Raw genomic sequence first — 15,956 nt, forward strand, 5'->3', positions numbered from 1 at the left:
GAAGCCGCCATAATGCAGATGCCACCAAATTTGACATTGCTCACTTTCAGATCATTGTCCTTTGGGGGATAGTAGGAACTGCAGATGCCGGAGAATCTGAGATCACAAGGTATAGAGCTGGATGAACACAGTAGGCTAAGCAGAAAGCTTTCCTGCTCCTCTGATGCTGCCTGGCCTGCTGTGTTCATCCAGCTCTACACCTTGTTATCTCGTTGTCCTTTGGGTGCCCATTTTTCAAACAAAGAATTAGGTAGATCTTCTGGTGTACATTGAAAGCATGATGTTACTCCATGGTCCAATATCAAGTATCATTTTAGATTTCTGGTTGTGAGCCTATTTTTCACCTACTTCCTGAATCGAGTGTTAATGTGAATTTCCTTTCTCTGTGAATTATTACATCTCAGCATTTCATGCAGTTATCTGGTTCCTGTGTCCATTGTTTTTATTGTTTATGGATCTGAAAGAGTGTGAGAAAGTTGTTGACTTGCTCACCAAACTGGCTTGTTTTTGTTCAGACATTTCATCACTATGCTAGATGACATCATCTGTGAGGCCTCCGATGAAGTGATGTTATTCCACTCTACTTGTAATTTATACTGTCTGGTCCATTATGGTGAGTTAGTGCCATTTTTGGCTTTGATTTGTATGGGTTTATACACGGGGTCCAATTCTATATGTTTGTTGATTGAAGTATGGGTGGAGAGCCATGCCTCTAGGAATTCCCGTGCGTGTCTATGTTTGGCTTGGGCTACTGGGACAAGGTAACCATAGCAGCCCAAGCCAAGCATAGGCATGCATGTGTGAGGAATGAGATGGAGGATGGTGGCGGCTAGGCTGACAGAGTGGCAAAGGACATTGACCTACTTTGTACAGCGCTAGGCATTCCTTCGGGCAGCTGAAACTTTAAGAACCCAGGAGACAACCTCGGACAGGCTGGCATGGGCAGGTGTCACAGCCTGCACTGCTGGTTCTGGGGAAAGACGACATCCTGTCACTGTATCACCCCATGCAGCAGGACCTCCAAGGCCCTGCCCACAAAGTGGGCACTAATTTTCCCTTGTCTGCCATGACAATTGGATAAGTACATGAATAGGAAAGATTTGGAGGGATATGGGCCAGGAGCAGGCAGTTGGGACTAATTTAGATTGAGATCATACTCGGCATGGACTGGTTGGACTGAAGGGGCTGTTTTCATGATGTATGACTCTATGTCCAGGGCATTTGTCAAGGACAATACAGGCCAACTCCAGACTGATGCTGTTTGTCTGGGTGCCCAATTGTATTTTAAAATTAGCCCTAGTGTCAGGGATGTCAGACAATTCACGGATAACTGGGAAGTGGCAAATTGTTCTGGGTAGGATGAGTAGAAAGCTGAAGCTAGAATGAGGCCAGAGGATCCTCATTGGAGTGGGGTAGGTAGTTATTGAGGTGAATTTGAGAAAAACATGATGTCCATTCTCTCCCTGCCCTGTTTGCAAAAGACTATCCATCTCTTCTCGCCTGACAGTTGTCTAGGCTGTCTGCTTAATGGGCTGCCAGGCAGGGAAAGATCAAACTGGCTTGCTGAAAGAAGACAGAGGGTGATAGTTGATGGGAAATGTTCATCCTGGAGACCAGTTACTAGTGGTGTACCGCAAGGGTCGGTGTTGGGTCCACTGCTGTTTGTCATTTTTATAAATGACCTGGATGAGGGCGTAGAAGGATGGGCTAGTAAATTTTCAGACGACACTAAGGTCGGTGGAGTTGTGGATAGTGACGAAGGATGCTGTAAGTTGCAGAGAGACATAGGTAAGCTGCAGAGCTGGGCTGAGAGGTGGCAAATGGAGTTTAATGCAGACAAGTGTGAGGTGATGCACTTTGGTAGGAGTAACCAGAAGGCAAAGTACAGGGCTAATGGTAAGATTCTTAGTAGTGTAGATGAGCAGAGAGATCTCGATGTCCATGTACACAGATCCTTGAAAGTTGCCACCTAGGTTCGCAGGGCTGTTAAGAAGGCAGACAGTGTTTTAGCTTTTATTAATAGAGGGATCGAGTTCCGGAACCAAGAGGTTGTGGTGAAGCTGAACAAAACTCTGGTTCAGCCGCACTTGGAGTATTGTGTACAGATCTGGTCAGCGCATTATAAGAAGGATGTGGAAGCTTTGGAAAGGGTGCAGACGAGATTTACTAGGATGTTGCCTGGTATGGAGAGAAGGTCTTACGAGGAAAGGCTGAGGGACTTGAGGCTGTTTTCATTAGTGAGAAAAAGGTTGAGAAGTGACTTAATTGAAACATATAAAATAATCAGAGGGTTAGATAGTGTGGATAGGGAGAGCCTTTTTCCTAGGATGGTGACGGCGAGCACGAGGGGGCATAGCTTTAAACTGAGGGGTGAAAGATATAGGACAGATGTCAGAGGTAGTTTCTTTACTCAGAGAATAGTAAGGGAATGGAACGCTTTGCCTGCAACGGTTGTAGATTTGCCAACTTTAGGTACATTTAAGTCGTCATTGGATGAGCATATGGACATACATGGAATAGTGTAGGTTAGAAGGGCTTGAGATCGGTATGACAGATTGGCACAACATCGAGGGCCGAAGGGCCTGTACTGTGCTGTAATGTTCTATGTTCTATGTACTATGTAAAACCCTAATCAAGAGGTTATCTCATTAAGATCAACAGACTGTGGCAGCTCAGTCTTCAGCCTTATTCCCTCTATCCCTCCCAGTAAATATCACGGTCATTGAATTGATTCTATCACATTTAGAGAAGGGTGATTAGGAATGGGCAATGAATGCTGAGGCAGCAATGCCCACATCTGGTGAAGGAGTAAAAGAGAGGTTACTATTGTTTGGATCGGGGAACGAGAGCTGCATAAATATCTATGCCCCACATACCAACTAAAATCCGACAGCTCAGACAGGAATGAATGGGTTCATTTGGTCATCTGAGTGTCAAGAAAAGTACAATAGTACCAAGGGGAAGCAAAGTGGTGGTGCCAGCTGCTTCCATTTGTGACAACGTTGTGTCGAGCAATTGTGATTTGGAAGGCAGGAAGCTAGAATTTGTTTGTAAAAGATGAGAAGGGAGAAGAGTGCATGGCTCCTTTAAGAGGTAAAGTACTTTTCCACTTATATAGAAAATGTGTCTACGCAGCTGAAGGGGTACAGCCAGTTCTGAAATTGAAACATGTATCTATTGGCAGTTTGATTGGAAATCTTAGACTTGTTTTAATGTTTTGGCAAGCAGCTGGAATCAGCCACTTGATTTAAATCAAGCACTTAGCGATTGAAAGCCAATTGAATTTAAATCTGATGGCCTTGATAAGCTCGGACCAATACTATTGTAAGAAAATTGTTATATCATCCAAGGTATATAAGGAGAGGGTTTTTGATAATCAGTGTGAGAGCAAAACCGCCATCAGAGAAATAAACGTTTAGCTCAGACAAGAAACTGCTAAACTCTCTAAGAAAGCACCATCTATCCATAAAAGGTACGATAGCACTTGTAACTAAGAGTCCTGACAGAAGACCTCGCAGAGAAACATCCCTGACAGCCAGATCAGCGGAAGAAAGGCATTTATGACTTAAGAACAGCAGAAGAAAAGCATGCAGACTTTGAGAGACTAAGTTTTAATTTATTTTCTTATTACTTGAGTTTATATAAGTGGAGCTTGTGTTTATTGGAACAGAATACCAGTAAAATTTAGAGACAACAAGATGCAGAGCTGGATGAACACAGCAGGCCAATCAGCATCAGAGGAGCAGGAAGGCTGACGTTTCGGGCCTAGACCCTTCTTCAGAAATGGGTGAAGGCAAGGGGGTTCTGAAATAAATAGGGAGAGCGGGGGAGGCGGATAGAAGATGGGGAGAGGATTGCAGAGGGCAGCAGTGTTAGAGGATGATACGTTGGATCCGGAGGTTGGTGGGGTGGTATGTGAGGATGAGGGGGATTCTGTTTTGGTTGTTATTGCAGGGAGAGGATGTGAGGGATGAGTTGCAGGAAATGCGGGAGACATAGTCAAGGGCGTTCTCAACCACTGCTGGGGGGATCTTGTGGTCCTTGAAAAATGAGGACATCTGAGATGTACAGGAGTGGAATGCCTCATCCTGAGAGCAGATACGATGGAGGCAAAGGAATTGGGAAAAGGGGATGGAATTTTTGCAGGAAGGTGGGTGGGAGGAGGTGTATTCTAGGTAGCTGTGGGAGTCAGGCTTGAAAAGGATATCGGTTTCCAGGTGGTTCCCCAAGATGGAGACAGAAAGGCCCAGGAAGGAGAAGGTGTTTCCACATCAAGCAGATGTTCACCTGCACATCTGCCAATGTGGTATACTGCATCCGATGTACCCGGTGTGGCCTCCTCTACATTGGGGAAACCAAGCAGAGGCTTGGGGATCGCTTTGCAGAAACTTACGCTCCGTTCGCAATAAACAACGGTACCTCCCAGTCGCGAACCATTTTAACTTCCCCTCCCATTCCTTAGATGACATGTCCATCCTGGGCCTCCTGCAGTGCCATAATGATGCCACCCGAAGGTTGCAGGAACAGCAACTCATATTCCGCTTGGGAACCCTGAGGCCTAATGGTATCAATGTGGATTTCACAAGCTTCAAAATCTCCCCTCCCCCTACCACATCTCAACATCAGCCCAGCTCGTCCCTGCCTCTCTAACCTGTCCTTCCTCCCACCTATCCCCTCCTCCCACCTCAAGCCCCACCCCCATCTCCTTCCTACTAACCTCATCCCACCCCCTTGACCTGTCTGTGCTCCCTTGGACTGACCTATCCCCTCGCTACCTCCCCACCTACACTCGCCTTTACTGGCTCCATCCCCGCCTCTTTGACTTGTCTGTCTCCTCTCCACCTATCTTCTCCTCTATCCATCTTCTATCAACCTCCTTCTCTCTCCCTATCTATTTCAGAACCCCCTTCCCCTCCCCCATTTCTGAAGAAGTGTCGAGTACCGAAACATCAGCCTTCCTGCTCCTCTAATGCTGTTTGGCCTGCTGTGTTCATCCAGCTCTACACCTTGTTTCCTCAGAGTCCCCAGCACCTGCAGATCCTACTATCTCTGAACCAGTAGAATTTAGTTCTGTCAGGGAATAGTTAGTAGCTAAGGTCCAATTATTCAGTTTGTTAGTAACTCTAATAATTGGTTCATTGTTTCGGTTTAATAAATAAATTGTTACTTTTAAAGTGAATAGCAGGAATTTTCTTTCATTAAACTTCTCTTCTCCGTAACAGTTGAACAGATCAGGCAAGGTGAAGTGAGCTTCTCTGGCTGTTTTAGGTTTAATTATTAGAAAGGGACTTCTACTCGCACCGTAACATATTGGGGCTTGTGTTTCGATTTTAGCTATCAGAGGGGTTTGACCTCTCCTTCCTAACACGTTGTTTTCTGAATTTATAGAGAGAATAAACAAGACCACGAATTTCATTCAGCCGTTAAAGTAGCTTCAAAGACTAATGTGGAGTTTTTGTGATAAAAGATATGTAAATGAGCACGAGCTGGCCAGAGTCACTAAGCAGTTGCCTCAAAATGAAAGCACACTAATTGGGAAATTGTATCGAATTAGCCTGAGCAAGCCACACAAGTTAATTAGTAAGCTCGAAGTGGTGACAGGCTGGATTTTAATGATTATTCTCTGATAAGAAACAAGGAAATGTCCAATAAATCAGTAGAAAATAAATAATTGAGCTTACTTAGCACCTTATTACATTAGAAGTATCTTAAAATGTTTCCCCTGGCAAAATTAATGCTTTGGAGATTCATTGATTACAGAATCAGCCACACACTTTAAATAACAGTGAGACAAGTGACTGGTTAGTTTGTTTTATTTTACAGGTATTGTGTTGGGCAGGAATATTTTCTATAATACTGCAAAAAATCCTCTGATCCACTGGAAGTTCTAGTCAGGAATGTGGTCTAATCCAATGAGCAATCAGCCCATCTGGAAACAGCAGCCAATTTTAATACAGAAACAAAATCAGAAATTGCTGGAAAAGCTGAGCAGGTCTGGCAGCATCTGTGAAGAGAAATCAGAGTTAATGTTTTGGGGTCCAGCAATCCTCCCTCAGAACTAGATTCAGTTGAAGCACGGGAAGTAAACTTTGGTGAGGAAAAGCCGGGATTTTTATTACTTAATTAATATAAACAAGCATACCTCACAAACCCCATCTGAATCTGAATCCAATGTCAATAACGATCCGCGCTTAAATGACATTTTAAATAGAGTCATAGTGTCTTTGAGTTGTGCAGCCCAGAAACAGACCCGTCAGTCCAACTCGTCCAAAAATTAAAAACTACATTAATCTAGTCTAATCTTTGCCAGCATTTGGCCCATACACCTCTAAACCCTTCTTATTCAAGTACCCACCCAGGTGCCTTTTAAATGTTGGAATTGTACCAACCTCCATCACTTCCTCTGGCAGCTCATTCTGTACATGCATCACGCTCTGCATGAAAAAATTGCCCCTTGTGTCTCTTTTATATTTTTCTCCTCTTGCCTTAAACCTATGCTGCCTAGATTTGGACTTCCCTACCCCAGGGAAACGACCTTGGCTATTCACCATATCTATGATTTTATAAACCTCTACAAGGTCACTCCCTCAGTGTCTGATGCTTCAGGGAAAATAGCCCTAGCCTATTCTGCTTCTCCCTGTAGCTCAAAACCTCCAACTCTGGCAAGGTCCGTGTCAATCTTTTCTGCATCCTTTCAAGTGGAGTATTCACAGGAATATTAACTAACATCAAGCCACACCACCAAGTCTTTGATTCACTTCATGTGGTAAGAAGAAAGAGCTAAAGGCATTGGAAATGGCAGAGGCTATCCGTGCCTAATAATCTACTGGTTGTTGTGGGCATGTGCTCCAGGACAAGCCTAGCTGCTCCAGTACAGTTACAACACTGGCATTTACCCAACAGGCTTTAAGGACCGTCTTAAAGAATGAGTGAGATTGCATGGAAGGAAAAATGTTAAAGAAGAAATAATTCCACCACAGATTTAGCCAGGCAGACTAGTCACCGCTCCTTCCATGTTCAGGCTGCAGGCTAATCCAGCAGTTGTACTCTGATGATCTTATCTGAGCATGATCTGCATATTCTGGTGTCTTTGCCAAATACAGGTCAGGGTACAACTAAACTAAGAAAGTGTGGAGCTGGATGAACGCAGCAGGCCAAGCAGCATCTCAGGAGCACAAAAGCTGATGTATCTCAGGGTACAACTGCATGGGTTAGTTCCCCAGCTCCATCTTAAATGTCCTTCTAATTTTCATTGAAATCACTTGGCACCAGTTCACAGAAAAGGATCCTTCCCTATTCAGGAGGCAACAACATAATTAAAATATTTTTTAAAAATGCCTCTCTTTTCTTCAGGCAGTTACTAGGATGCCTAATAAATTCCCAAATAAATATGCTGTTGGAATATCATGGAACATTACAGTTTAGAATCCCATGTCCGTAAAACAATTAAGCTTGGGACATGAGTGTCGCTGGTTGGGCCACGAATTGTATGTCCCTAGTTTCCATTGACAATGGTGGTTGTGGTGTTGAGCTATTTTCTTGAGCTGCTGTAGTCCATGTACTATAGGTATATCCACACTGCTGTGAAGGAGTGAATTCCAGGATTTTGGTTGAGAGACGCTGAAGGAATGGTGATATATTTCCAAGTCAGGATGGTGAGTGGCTTGGAGAGAAACTTGTAGGTGGTGGTGTTCCCATGTATCCACAGCTATGTCCATCTAGATGGAAGTGGTCTGGGTTGGAAGGTGCTTTCTGAGGGTCTTTGATAAATTTTGGTTAGCAATGCAACTTGTTGATAGCACACATGGCTGCTACAGAGAATCAGTGCGGAGTGAGTGGATGTTTGTGGATGTGGTGCCAATTATGTCTGTTGGATGTGGAATTTTACAAAGTGGACATCTATAGCATGTACATTTTTCTACAGAAGACTTGGGCAATTATGAATGATTTGGACAAAGAAAAGTTACATGCAAATATGTATTCAATTTAGGCGTTTTTGGCCTCTTAATGCTTACTCTGGTATTTAGGATTAACCTTATATCCCTTGCTTACTGAGATTCTGTCAAAACTGCTGAGGATATTATATGCCTCAATGAAGTCCCCTAGTGCACTTCTAAGTACCAGTTGATAAAAGTCTATCCTGTCCAATGTTTCCTCAGAAGACTGTCCATCAATTCTAGTTTTAGGCCGGTAAGCCTTCTTTGAATTGCTTCCAATGTATTTACATTCTTCCTTCAATAAGGTGATCAATACAATGCACAGTATTTCAGATGTGGTTCACTAGTGTCCTATTTAACTGAAGCATAACTTTCCCAATTTTGTATTCAATTCCTTTCTCAGTAAACAATAACATTCCATTTGCTTTCCTAATCACTTTCAGTCCCTGCATACTTGCTTTTTGCAATCTGTGGGATTCTCTGGAGCATTCACATTCCCCTCTATCTGAGCTCTCCAATCATTCATCATTTAGATAGAACGTTTATTTTTATTCTTCTTGCCAAATAGCCAATTTCACACATTGCACTCTATTGCCAGTTCTATGCCCATTTGCTGAATCTGTCTATATCTATTGCTATCCTCCGCATGTGCTCTTCACAATATACTTTCCCAACCAACTTTTTTGCTACAAACAACTTTATACAGCATGCCTTCATTCTCCTCTTCTAAATCATTGCTATAAATTGTGAAGCCACAGCACACACTCCTGTGTGACCCCATTCAACATATTCTGAAAATCAGAAAAGAAATTGTGCATAATCTCTGTTTTCTGCCAGCTGGCTAATCTTGTATTCATGCTAAAATGTTACCCCCCTATACTAAGAGTTCTTACTTTGTGCACTACTTTTTATGTGACACTTTCTGAAAATCTGAGGATAGTATGTCCACAGGCTTCTTTTTATCCGCAGCACATGTGATTCCTTCAAAGAACCCCAATAAATTGGTTAAATATAACTTTCTCTTCACAAGCCATGCTGACTTTGTCTAATTACCTTGATTCTTAGTAAATGTCCTAACGTCTTTAATAATACTTTCTGACATTTCATCTGTGTCAGATGTTGAACTTACTTGCCTATAGTTTCCTGCTTTCTGACTCCCTCCCTTTTTGAGTAAAGGAGTTCCAGCACCTCTAAAGGAGCTGATTTACTATTGTCCATGCTAATGGAACCTTCCCTGAATCATGGGCATTTTAGAAAATGAGAACCAATATGCAACTATTTCACTATCCATTTCTTCTCGGGTTCTAGGATGAAGTCCACCAGACCCCAAGAATTTGTCAACCTGCAACTCCAGCAATTACTCATTACCACTTTCCCAGATTTATATTAATATAAGTACCAGCAGAAAACTCCTACTAATTGTTTTTACGCTTCTAGCTAGCTTACTCTTACCTGCTAAAATTTCCCTCTTAATCTATTCGTCAGATAGCAGGTCCTCTCCTTGTAATTCATTTTTCTCAATGGAATATATCTTTTCTGTAAATTTTGACATCTCTGTTCAAATGTCTGTTACTCATCTCTAGCTTCATACTTTTTGCTGCTGGAAAACAGTGTCACCACCCATCACTATTCTGCTCATTGAAACCACTGCATTCCCTTTCAGTTTTCCTACTTTAATACCTTCCAGTACTGTCATACTGTGGTCAGTTAGCTCATATGCCCTGTAGGCCCCACTTTTGTCTAAACAAGCTGAAAGCCTCTCTGATGAAGGGTCTAGGCCCGAAATGTCAGCTTTTGTGCTCCTGAGATGCTGCTTGGCCTGCTGTGTTCATCCAGCTTCACACTTTGTTATCTTGGATTCTCCAGCATCTGCAGTTCCCATTATCTCTGAAAGAACTTTAAAGCTGTTAAATTCATTAACTGCAGTGCATCATGAAAGATTAGAATTCTATTGTACTGATAGAAAAAAAGAAATTTCCCTATCACCATTTTCACTTTACTCAGTCGAGTCTCTACAAAGAGAACACTGAGCATCAAGATGCTAATAGCATAATGCTGACCTGCCTTTCTTTAGTACACACAATCTTTTGCAATAACGCTTTGCATATGTACTTGCCCTAGTGGGAAATTTTTCATTTTGTCAGTCTTTCCTGATAATGATCATAATAATAAGTTCCTTTCAGATAAAGTTTGAAAAGTCACATAAATGACTGAGTGAAATCCAGAAACAGCTGAAGGATGTCTTGTGTTTTTCTCTTTATCTCATTTGTGAGGAAAGTTGGGTAATGCAACCTGTCAATCATTTCTTTTTCAGTTTGTGGTTATTTCTGCTTCGCATTGCAGTGCCAGAGCTGTACGGCGATGTGTTATTAATCCATCCGCGGCAAGCTTTACATGACTGTGTAGAATTGCAAATTTGAATTGTGTTGCCTCACAGAGATCTTGGGTCAGATTTCTGTCTTTACTGCTTGTCTAATTAGCATTGCTCAGCTGAAAGTGCAGACAAAAGAATTAAGGGAGGATCATATTTTTGTTACTGAATCCACCCAATGTTCCTTCTATTAATTTAAATGGAGGAAAGGTTTGGTAGATAATGTTACTGCCCACATTTCCGCCCTGAGCTCAAGAGATCCCAGAAATCTGACTAGTAAAGATGGAGATTTCCATTGTCCAATCAGCAATGATTGATGCCATGATGGAATATTGGTGCTCAGCTCCGTGTGACTTTGCAGGTATAGCTCCCTATCTGGTAATACCATGCAAACTATATAAAAACAGAGTGGTAATTGCAACTTTAAGCGGTTTTGGGCTGCGGCAGGGCAGGGCAGGCCAGACCACCCAGTGAAGGAGCAACATTTCAAAAGGCCTGTGAACAATTACATCATCTGCTCTGTTATGGAGGATTGGTATTAAACCAACTTGTTTGAAAATAAATAACACAATGCACGTGACTTCAAATAAATCATCAGTGATTATACTTCGGACAGAAGTAGGTTTGGTACTCTAGAGTAGGGGATCAGGGGTTTCTGGACTGGGCTTAAAGAACATTGAAGGCAACACCTTGGGTCGATAAGACTGTAGAAAACACCCAAATCATGAAAGGCGTAGAGCTGGATGAACACAGCAGGCCAAGCAGCATCAGAGGAGCAGGAAAGCTGACATTTCGGATCTGAAGCCTTTTTGCCCAGAGGTAACGATGTGAAACAGAAAGTGGTGGGTAAGTTTCTCCCACACTGTTACTTTTTATTTCAGATCTCCTGCATCTGCAGTACTTTATTCCTACTCTAAGAGAAGATGAATCACTGTGAAACTTAATAAGATTTTAGTTATAAAATACTTTGCAGGATTGAATTTCATACCATGGGAAGGATATTAAAATTTTAGAGAGGATTACATAGAATATATAGTAGAGAAACAATTTGATCCAACCAGTCCCTGCCTGCATTTATGCTCCATTCGAGCCTCCTCCCAGTCTGTCTCATCTAAATTTATTGCTCTAACCCACTGTTCACTTCTCCATTATATCCTTGACTAGCTTCCCCTTATATGCATCTGTCTTATTCACTTCAACTCCCTGTGATGCTAAGTTCTACATTCTGACCATTCAGGATGAGGAAGTTTCTCCAAATTTCTTATTGGATTCCTTGATGACTACATACATTGCCTCTATTTATCCTCTTTCGCATAAGAAGAAATTTTTTTTGGTATCCACTTATTCCAAAACTTCCATGATTTTGAAAACTTCTTTTGGGTCACCTCTCAGCTTGCATTTTTCAAGAGAAGAGATCCATCTCCTGAAATGACATGTAAATGCACACATTTCTGGTTTCATTCTTGTGAATTTTCTCTGCATCTATTCCGGTGCTCCATTCAGTACTCTAAATATACACTTAACATGTGAGGAACGTTTGAGGACTCTGGGATTATACTGATTGGGGCTTAGAAGGATGGGGGGGGGTAGGGGATCGAATTGAAACTTTCAAAATACTGAATGGCCTGGACTAAGTGGATGTTTGGAAGATGTTTTCATTGGTGGGAGAATCTAGGACCCGAGGGCACAGCCTTAGAGCAAAGGGAAGACCTTTCAGAACGGAGATAAGGAGAAACTTCTTCAGCCAGAAAGTGGTGAATCTACGGAATCTACTGCTACAGAAGGCTGTGGATGCCAGGTCATTGAATGCATTTAAGACTGAGATAGATAGGTTCTTGATTATCGAGGGGATCATGGGTTACGGAGAGAAAGCAAGAGAATGGGGTTGAGGAACTTATCAGCCATGATTGAATGGCGGAGCAGACTGGATGGGCCAAATGGCCTAATTTCTGCTCCTATGTCCTTTGGTCTTATGGTCTTATGTGGTTTAACCAAGGCTTGGTATAGATTCAACAAAACTTACCTGCCTTTTCAATCCTATCTGTTTGAGATAGAAATGCAATACTGTACTGACATACCTCCTGGCTAAGATAACAAAGTGTGTAGCTGGATGAACACAGCAGGCCAAGCAGCATCTCAGGAGCACAAAAGCTGACGTTTCGGGCCTAGACCCTTGATCAGAGAGGGGGATGGGGTGAGGGTTCTGGAATAAATAGGGAGAGAGGGGGAGGCGGACCAAAGATGGATAGAGGAGAAGATAGGTGGAGAGGTACAAGAGAGTTGCAGTGGGAGAGAGATTCCCTGAGGTTGGTCCGGAGGGAGGAGGGTAACTTCTTCAGGTTAGGCATCCCTGGAAGAGGCTTCGCAGTGAGTTTAAAATTGTGATCAGAGATAATGGGAACTGCCGATGCTGGAGAATCCAAGATAACAAAGTGTGTAGCTGGATGAACACAGCAGGCCAAGCAGCATCTCAGGAGCACAAAAGCTGATGTTTCGGGCCTAGATCCTTCTAGCTTGCCTTGTCTTGTAATCCCTATCATGAGACACTCAATGCATCAATATAGCCAGTTCAATAGAGACACTATAAAACCTAGTCTATGAGTTCATATAACATGGTGTCAGAGTAGAACTGAGATTGAGTGTTGCATAGAAGCACAGCCACTAAAAGAGGAACTCAGGAGTATTCAGAGCTGCTGAAAGTAGCTAAAAGCCACAGAATTCCACAGAAAAGGAATAAAGAAGGACATCACAACTGAAAGCATAGGCTCAGCCAGAAAGGCTGTAAATTTTCTTATCTCAATGCTGGTTGAAACGACAAGTGTTATGAAGCAGTTTTTCCACTCTCAATAACAAAGCTAAGAAATTGTGATGGATTTAGTTTAGAAGGCTGGGCATAATCGAGTAGCTATATTTTTACCGACATCGGTGAGAGACTGTTATACAGTATATTCCACAGAAGAACAACGGACAGAAGAAATTTTGAAAGCTTTGAAGGCACAGTTTAAAACCCAAGCAAATGCAATGTTTTGAATGTTATGTGTTCAATATTAGGGTTTAAGGTGAAAAAGAGTCCATTGATCAGCATGTAAATCCAATAACGTAGATCACAGAAGCTTGTGAATTTGCACAATGGCAAGATGATCTAATTAAAGTCTGGATTACGTTAGGTCTGAGAGGTTCTGCAGTGAGAGCATATCTACTGAGAGAAGAGAATCTCACTGTGCAGAAAACAATTGTCAGAATTGCCAAGGCTAAATATCAGCAATTACAGTGCATTCATGGCAGGATAGCACAAGTCTTGCATCATGTTGATTGACATCATATACTGAAAAGGCAGAAAGAGCACATTGCACATACTGTTGAAGACATTGCAAACTGAATAGGAAGCATGTTCAACCTGGGGAAGATAATGTTATCATTGCAACAAGCATAATCAGTTTGCACTGAGGTGTGATGCAAGGTGTATTATATCCACTTTCTAATTTGGCATTTTGATTTTAAAATAGAGGCAGATGAATGTGGGCCAGTTCTGAGAAGATATATATTTTTATACAGATCAGAAAGTCATTTGAACAGTGACCTAAAAGCATCTCTTCCAAGGAAGAATGTGACTGCAGTCAAATGCCTGGCAGGGCCCTATGCTATTAATAGATGTAATGCTCACATTGCTGAGTTTATTACAGGTCAGCAAAGCCATTAAGTTCAGCTTTTGAGTTCAGTTCAGAAGAATTAGGCGTTAAGTTCAGGAGGGAGAACAGTTTCTCCTAGTAGGAGAGTTAAGCTTTTAGCTCAAGTGAACAAGTTTAAGTAGAGTGCTAGAGTGTAACAGTTTAGTGGAACTTTTAAATAAAATCCAAAAGAACTGTGGATGCTGTATATCAGGAACAAAAACAGATGTTGCTGGAAAAGCTCAGTAGGTCTGGTAGCATCTGTGAAGAGAAAATCAGAGTTAATGTTTCAGGTCCGGTGAGGAAGGGTCACCAGACATGAAACATTAACTCTGATTTTTTCTTCACAGATAATCCCAGACCTGAGATAACAAAGTGTGAAACTGGATGAACACAGCAGGCCAAGCAGCATCTCAGGAGCACAAAAGCTGATGTTTCAGGCCTAGAACCTTCATCAGAGAGGGGGATGGGGAGAGGGTTCTGAAATAAATAGGGAGAGAGGGGGAGGTGGACTGAAGATGGATAGAGGCGAAGATAGGTTGAGAGGAGAGTATAGGTGGAGAGGTAGGGAGGGGATAGGTCAGTTGAGGGGGACGGGCAGGTCGAGGAGGTGGGCTGAGGTTAGTAGGTAGGAAATGGAGGTGCGGCTTGAGGTGGGTGGAGCGGATAGGTGAGAGGAAGAACAGGTTAGGGAGATGGGGACGAACTGGGCTGGTTTTGGGATGCAGTGGGGGGAGGGGGCGAGCTGGGTTGGTTTTGTGATGCAGTGAGGGGAGGGGAGATTTTGAATCTTGTGAAGTTCACATTGATACCATTGGGCTGCAGGGTTCCCAGGCGGAATGTGAGTTGCTGTTCCTGCAATCTTCGGGTGGCATCATTGTGGCACTGCAGGAGGCCCATGATGGACATGTTGTCTAAGGAATGGGAGGGGGAGTTAAAATGGTTTGCGACTGGGAGGTGCAGTTGTTTATTGAGAACCAAGTGGAGGTGTTCTGCAAAGCGGTCCCCAACCTCCAATTGGTTTCCCCAATGTAGCGGAAGCCACAACGTGCCCAATGTAGACGAAACCACAATGGGTTCCAATATAGAGGAAGCCACCCGAAGGTTGCAGGAACAGCAGCTCATATTCCACTTGGGAACCCTGCAGCCCAAAGGTATCAATGTGGACTTCACAAGCTTCAAAATCTCCCCTTCCCCCAACGCTTCCCAAAACCAGCCCAGCTCGTCCCCGCCTCCCTAACCTGCTCTTCCTCTTACCAACCCCCTCCTCTCACCTCAAGCCGCACCTCCATTTCCCACCTACTAACCTCATCCCACCTCCTTGACCTGTCCGTCCTCCCCGGACTGACCTATCCCCTCCCTACCTCTCCACCTATACTCTCCTCTCCACCTATCTTCTCCTCTATCCATCTTCGGCCCGCCTCCCCCTCTCCCCCTATTTATCTCCGAATCCTCTCCCCATCCCCCTGTCTGATGAAGGGTCTAGGCCCAAAACATCAGCTTTTGTGCTCCTAAGATGCTGCTTGGCCTGCTGTGTTCATCCAGCTTCACACTTTGTTATCTCGGCTTCTCCAGCTTCTGCAGTTCCCATTATCTCTACTCCCAGACCTGCTGAGCTTTTCCAGCAACTTCGGTTTTAGTAGTGGAGCTTCTAAGCCAGGTGAGATTGGTTAGAGATCTTCTGGTTGTTAGAATTTAAAATCTTTAAGCCATCAGTATTGTGAAAGGTTTGTGCTAGTGGATTTGGAAAAACATTGAAGAAATGTTTCTGCAGCCTGAGGATATGAAGCTGGGAGGAATCTGTTAACTAAAAACTTAAAGAGTTGGGAAAGGAATGAAATTTCACTGGAATTGACTAACAGTAAAAGGAAAGTGTTGAGGAGCCGTTTGAAATTTGGCTTTGTTGTTTGTATGTGAACCTGTTTTTAGTGACTAATCACCATGGTAACCAACTGCAAAAAAATGAACATTTAGAGCGGG

Source organism: Stegostoma tigrinum, chromosome 3 (genome assembly GCF_030684315.1).
Source record: "Stegostoma tigrinum isolate sSteTig4 chromosome 3, sSteTig4.hap1, whole genome shotgun sequence".
NCBI classification, from domain to species: Eukaryota; Metazoa; Chordata; class Chondrichthyes; order Orectolobiformes; family Stegostomatidae; genus Stegostoma; species Stegostoma tigrinum.